The 7,175-nt window shown below is 35.7% G+C and overlaps 1 pseudogene; it reads right to left on the bottom strand.

Moving 5' to 3' along the window:
* Positions 1–549: 549 nt before the first annotated feature.
* LOC126751825 (small nucleolar RNA U3) lies at positions 550–752 on the bottom strand (annotated as a pseudogene).
* Positions 753–7,175: the final 6,423 nt, after the last annotated feature.

Genomic DNA, 7,175 nt, shown 5'->3' with positions numbered 1-7,175 from the left:
ATTTCTTACATGCATAACCAAACCATACTTAAGACAACGCCACGAAAGTGTCAATAGTGGTGTTGGTGGTAAGCACATAAAAAGTCACAATGTGAACGCAGGTTCGAATCTCGATGGACTTTTTTGCATTTTAACATCGTAATACTATACTAATAAATATTTTTCTTACTAATAGAAATTGAATTTATCACAGCAATACACCTAATATACATATACATAATATTGGTGTGATAAATTTAATTTCTATTAGTACGAAAAATATTTATTAGTATAGTATACGATGTTAAAAGGCATACATCTTTCTATCCTATCTTGTGTATCTGCACATGCTCATATGAATGTATGTATACGCATGTGCGCGTTCAGAAATTCAAAGAATTCGCACAAAAAAAAAGAGAGACGAATGAAATAAAGTCACATAAAATATTTGAGAATTCGCAAAAATGAAAGACAAACGAAACAAAAATAATGCGCAAGCATACATAAGCGTACTGTACTTATTGACCGCATTATTTTTGCGTAAAACCTTGGAATTTATTCATTAAAATCACCACTCAGAAGTCGTTTTATCCGTTGTAAGCGAGCGATTTTCGAAGAAACATCATTTCTAATATGCTACAACACAATATTAGAAATGAAGTTCATAAACCTCACGCTGTCAGATAAAACGATATACCTCGTCATCGCGGGTCGATTTCCAAAAAATTTAAATGAAGACTAGCTACAGAAATGATCCTGTAAAGTATAGCCTTAATTTTTCAACGGCGAATGCAGAGTATTTCAACCAATTTATACGCAAAATAGTTGAGAATTCGCAGAAATGAAAGACAAACGAAAGAAAAGGACGCATAACTTCAATAATGCACAAGCAAACAAACATACATATGCGCAGCAGCAGCAAGGAAAGAGGTAACAATCGGCGATCCATTGTATATTTCTTTCATGCATAACCCAACCATAATTAGGACAACGCAATACAAGTATCAATGTTGGTGATGGTGGTAAGCGCTTGAAAAGTTACGACGAGCACATAGGTTCGAATCCCAACAGAATTTATTTTTAATTGAGTATGTCACAAACCAAAAATTGAAACATTGTTCTACAAAAACAACAACAGCATAAGCATTGCAACATTTTGTTGTTGGTAGAAAAGCCGAGCGGTGCCGAAAGAAACCAACAAACGATCGCCGATTTTCACCGCTTCGCTTGCTGCTCGAACATCTTCGCAGACAAGGTTGCGTAGATTCATATTGAGCAAGGTTGCGCAACCTCAATCTATCGCAACCTTTTCCGAACTCGTATAAGAAGTATAACTTCAAAAATAAAACAAGTAAGGTAGGCTAAGTTCGGGTGTCACCGAACATATTATACTCTCGCATGATAAAGTGATAATCGAGATTTCATTATCCGTCATTTACATATTTATCAAATACCGTATTTGTGTAAAGTTTTATTCCGCTATCATCATTGGTTCCTAATGTATTTATTATATAAAGAAGGCATCAAATGGAATTCAAAATAGCGTTATATTGGAAGAAGGCGTGCTTGTGAACCGATTTCACCCATATTTCGTACATGTCATCAGGGTGTTAAGAAAATATTATATACCGATATATTGCATTGAAATCGGTCTAGTAGTTCCTGAGATATGGTGTTTGGTCCTTAAGTGGGCGGCGCCACCCCCGTATTGAATTTTTAAAAAAAGCCTGGGTGCAGCTTCCTTCTGCCACTTCTTGCGTAAAATTTAGTGTTTCGGATGTTTTTTGTTAGTCGGTTAACGCACTTTTAGTGATCTTCAACGTAACCTTTGTATGGGAGGTGGGCGTGGTTATTATCCGATTTCTTCCATTTTTCAACTGTATATGGTATGTACAAAAAACTTGGCGGGGCCACGCCCACTTTTCCAAAAAAATTACTTCGAAATATGCCCCTCCCTAATGCGATCCTTTGTGCCAAATTTCACTTTAATATCTTTATTTATGGCTTAGTTATGACACTTTATAGGTTTTCGGTTTTCGCCATTTTGTTGGCGTGGCGGTGGGCCGATTTTGCCCATCTTCGAACTTAACCTTCTTTTGGAGCCAAGAAATACGTGTACTAAGTTTCATCATGATATCTCAATTGTTACTCAAGTTACAGCTTGCACGGACGGACGGACAGACGGACGGACAAACGGACGGACAGACAGACGGACGGACAGACGGACGGACGGACAGACAGACATCCGGATTTCAACTCTACTCGTCATCCTGATCACTTTGGTATACATAACCCTATATCTGACTCTTTTAGTTTTAGGACTTACAAACAACCGTTATGTGAACAAAACTATAATACTCTCTTTAGCAACTTTGTTGCGAGAGTATAAAAAGAATGTATAGTAAATCCTTGTTTCTTAAATGCCTTTATATAGTACATCCACTTTCTTTATGTTGGTCTCAATATTTTTTATTGAAAACAAAAGTGGAGTACAACATTTCCTTTAAATCAGAAAATCTAATTTTTTATACAAAATTGCACTTATCATATTTTTAAATAGTAAATTTCTTTTTAATTGATTACAAAAAATTACTTACCCAAGGTTAATTCAAATGAAAATTTGATGCATTGTGGACTTGATATTAAAACTACGCTTACATCTAGCACTTACGGAAACATTACAAAAGTTCTGTATAATAATATGCCTTAAGAGAATATAATATAATATTTCATATCATATAGAAAGTGCGTACGGGTACAGTTGCGCGATTAACTTTAACGTAAATGATATTATGTCAACATTTCGGTCGGCTTATTAATGTGATAAGAAAAAGCGGCAGGCAGACAACATACAATATAAGGTGTGTTCCAAAGTAAACAGGACCCTTAAAAAAAACAGAACAAATGGTTTTTTCAGCAAAATAAATTTATTTTATTGAAAATAGTCTCCTTCTGCTTCAATACAGCTTTTTGCACGGTCTGAAAGCATGTCGAACGAGTGTTTTGGCAATGAGCAATTTTTGGTCATCAGTCAATTTGTGCGGAACAAACCGTGCACACACCTTTCGTAAGCCCCAATGTTCGGTCAAAATGCGATAAATCGATGTTTTTGAGATGTTCAATTCCATTTCCATGAATTTCAATGATGATTTCGGCTGATTTTTGATGAATTCACGCACAGTTTCGATGGAATTCCCGGTGATCACGGATTTTGATTGGCCCACATGTTGATCGACACTTATGCCCTCACGACCACTTTTAAGACATTGAAACCACTCATGCACTCTGCCACGGGATAGGCAATCATCGCCATAAACTTGTGTCATCAATTGAAATGTTTCGGTAAAAGTTTTACCAATTTTAAATCAAAATTTAATGTTGGCTCTTTGTTCGAAGCTCATTTTCGCACCGATAACACAAACATACTCACACTTAAAACGCCAAAACTTCACTTCCAATCTATGAAATGTCATGAAATTCTCACTGTAAAATCGATAAAGATAGCAGATTCTAACGCCATAAAGATGGCGCCTCCAGGGGGCGCAAGATTCAAAAAATCCTGTTTGCTTTGGAACACACCTTATACTATCACCAATCGTATGGAGCAAAGTCAGCCGGAAGTTCGAAAGTATTAGATATACGGGGGGTATATTGAACCGATTCTACCAATTTTTGACACATAGTTATAAAATTATCAGGAAAAGATTTTGTATGTATTAAAATTATATAATCTTAGTTCGATTTGGACAATTTTGGATCATAAGATGGTATACTTCAAAGGCACTATTCGTTCAAAGTTTTATCTAATTATTTGATTTCCAATGAACATCTTTTTATTTTAGTTTGAATGGTTTGAACATTAATCCTATTAGGGGCGGGGCCGCGCCCACTTTTTCAAAAGTTTTAGCGCAGTTTTTGCTACTGCTATCCTCTGTGTCAAATTACAGTCGTATAGCTTAGTTTAGTGCTTAATTATGGGTTTTATAAGTTTTCCTCTTTGGCGTTTCGTGGACGTGATAGGGTCCGATTTGGCCCACCTACGCACTCGTCTTTCCTGTTTTGCCAAGAAACATATCTATGTATGTATGTACTAAGTTTCATATCATTATGTCTCAATGTTTACTAGTTATAGCATGCATGGACGGACGGACGGACAGACAGACGGTCACCCGAAATTCAAGCCGTTTCGTCATTCTGATTATTTATAGTAAATATGTATGTACATATATATTAATTTTTTGGTGATACATACAACTGTTAGATGAATGAAACTTTTATACTCTAAGGCAAAATTTGGAAGGGTTTAGAAAACAGAATTCCAGAAACTTTAATCTATTTGCACACATTTGGTACTTACAAGTATTTGAAAGGATATATTAGTAAATAACATTAAACTACTTAGTTTATATACTCAATTGAGTGAATTATGTGTCTTTTGTATGCAGGATACCACAGAGTGTGCACTTAGCAATTGTTCAGCTGTGCATTATAATTTATTGGTTTTACTCGTATTTATTTGATTTACTATATGTTCACTAAGCTTGCATATGGTGTCAATTTACTTGCAAGTGCTCAAATGATTGGAGCACTGGAATAATTTTTATTATGTTTGTTTTCCTTATTCTCATAACTCTGTTCAATGATAATGATCTGAAATCAATATTGACTTCAGCTAAGTAAGTAGTGTGGACAAAATCAATTATGTGAACAAGATTAATTATATTTAACAAATTAATAATGTGGTTTATTAAAAAACTATTGATTTCAAGAATAGAAAAGAAAAACGATTTATATTAAAATTAATTCAGCTCTGTCTTGCTGCACGTTGTATACTTTTTACTCGTCTTGCTTCTTTTGTGCTGCCATATCGTTACATTCGCACATACCGGTCATCATTCGTGATATTCGTCTCGAATAACTAAGTAGAATCGTCGTCATCAAATGTATTAAGCCATTCTTTCATAAATTCTGCGCACGTTGTTGTTGTTTTTGGATCTTCGCCGTTACCCAGTTTTGGGACATCATAAGTGTTGCTCGGTTTTACGTTAGTAATTCGATAGGGATCTAAGCACTTTTAGTTTGTAATTATGAGCTTTTTTTCGTCGCAGATTGTATGATTATCTTAACGTGTTTTATGTTTCCTGATCGACAGTATTCTTTAAATTCGTCAGACGTGAATGCCGAATCTCTGTCAGAGATAATTTTAACTGGATTACCAAAATTGATGCTTTGTGTCTTTAGCTTACTGATGACCTCTTTTGCTGATGTTGATTTGGTAGGATATAACCAAGAAAATTTTGTAAATGCGTCGATTACTGCGAATATACTATATATAGTATTTATACATTTTCCTCGTAGATTCTAACGGTCCCTAATGATCTATGTGATACGTATGTAATGGAGTATCTATTTTATGCAATGGATGTAACTCGCCGTCTTGTTTTCCTCTTTTGCGTTTGGCAACGATGCATTGAACGCAATGTGAAATACACTTTTGCATTTTTTCATTCAGTTTGGAAAATAGAATTTTTTGGATATAATATCTTTGGTTTTTGCTAAAGCGAAATACCCTTTTCGTGGGCTCGTCGCATAATTTTTCTTTGCATGCGTTTGGGTATGACTAATAACTCGCAGTCGTTTACTAATTTATATAAAATGTCACCCTTCATAAAGTAATCTTCATAACTTTCTTTTTCTTGCAAAATTTCTTTACTAGTCGCAGTTCCTCATCTTGTGACGTCATCTATGGTAATTGTTAAAATCGGAAATCTGCTCAATGCATCTACGTGCTTCATACTTGAACCAGAACGGCGTTCGATATCGTAGTCTTACTCTTGCAACAACACTATCCATCTAGCTACTCTCGTACATAGATCTTTTTTATACTCTCGCAACAAAGTTGCTAAGGAGAGTATTATAGTTTTGTTCACATAACGGTTGTTTGTAAGTCCTAAAACTAAAAGAGTCAGATATAGGGTTATGTATATCAAAGTGATCAGGGTGACGAGTAAAGTTGAAATCCGGATGTCTGTTTGTCCGTCCGTCCGTCTGTCCGTCCGTGCAAGCTGTAACTTGAGTAAAAATTGAGATATCATGATGAAACTTGGTACACGTATTTCCTGGCTCTATAAAAAGGTTAAGTTCGAAGATGGGCAAAATCGGCCCACTGCCACGCCCACAAAATGGCGAAAACCGAAAATCTATAAAGTGTCATAACTAAGCCATAAATAAAGATATTAAAGTGAAATTTGCACAAAGGATCGCATTAGGGAGGGGCATATTTGGACGTAATTTTTTTGAAAAGTGAGCGTGGCCCCGCCTCCTATTAAGTTTTTTGTACATATCTCGGAAACTACTATAGCTATGTCAACCAAACTCTATAGAGTCATTTCTTTCAGGCATTTCCATATACAGTTCAAAAATGGAAGAAATCGGATAATAACCACGCCCACCTCCCAAACTACTACAGCTATGTCAACCCAATTCTATAGAGTCGTTTCCTTCAGGCATTTCCATATACAGTTCAAAAATGGAAGAAATCGGATAATAACCACGCCCACCTCCCATACAAAGGTTATGTTGAAAATCACTAAAAGTGCGTTAACCGACTAACAAAAAACGTCAGAAACACTAAATTTTACGGAAGAAATGGCAGAAGGAAGTTGCACCCAGGCTTTTTTTTAAATTGAAAATGGGCGTGGCGTCGCCCACTTATGGACCAAAAACCATATCTCAGGAACTACTAATCTAATTAATTTTACAGCAAAATAAAAAATATGTAAAAATGACGGATAATGAAATCTCGATTATCACTTTATCATGCGAGGGTATAAAATGTTCGGTGACGCCCGAACTTAGCCCTTCCTTACTTGTTCTAATTGGATTATATTGATGATTTGTACATTTGTCTGCCAATTCGCCGCAATTTCTGCTTCTATCGTCGTTTATGTTGCTTGCTGCTATCTCACCGCTGTATTCACCTTCGCAATCGTCGTTTTTTCTTCGTCGTCATTTTCATCGTCGTCATTATCGTCTTCTTCGTTATTTTTGGGACCGAGCAAATTCCCTTTTTGTAGGAAAGACGAAACTGTACATTTTCCTGTTTGCAGCTCAGTTGTAGCAAGTTACAAATGGAAATTAATTCTGCTACAGATAAATTTAATGCAATGTATGCGGACTTTTGCGCATACTTCGTC

The sequence above is a fragment of the Bactrocera neohumeralis genome, chromosome 2 (genome assembly GCF_024586455.1).
Source record: "Bactrocera neohumeralis isolate Rockhampton chromosome 2, APGP_CSIRO_Bneo_wtdbg2-racon-allhic-juicebox.fasta_v2, whole genome shotgun sequence".
In the NCBI taxonomy this organism is placed as follows: Eukaryota; Metazoa; Arthropoda; class Insecta; order Diptera; family Tephritidae; genus Bactrocera; species Bactrocera neohumeralis.
Note: the sequence above shows the minus strand (reverse complement) of the source record. Positions and strands in the feature narration are given on the sequence as shown.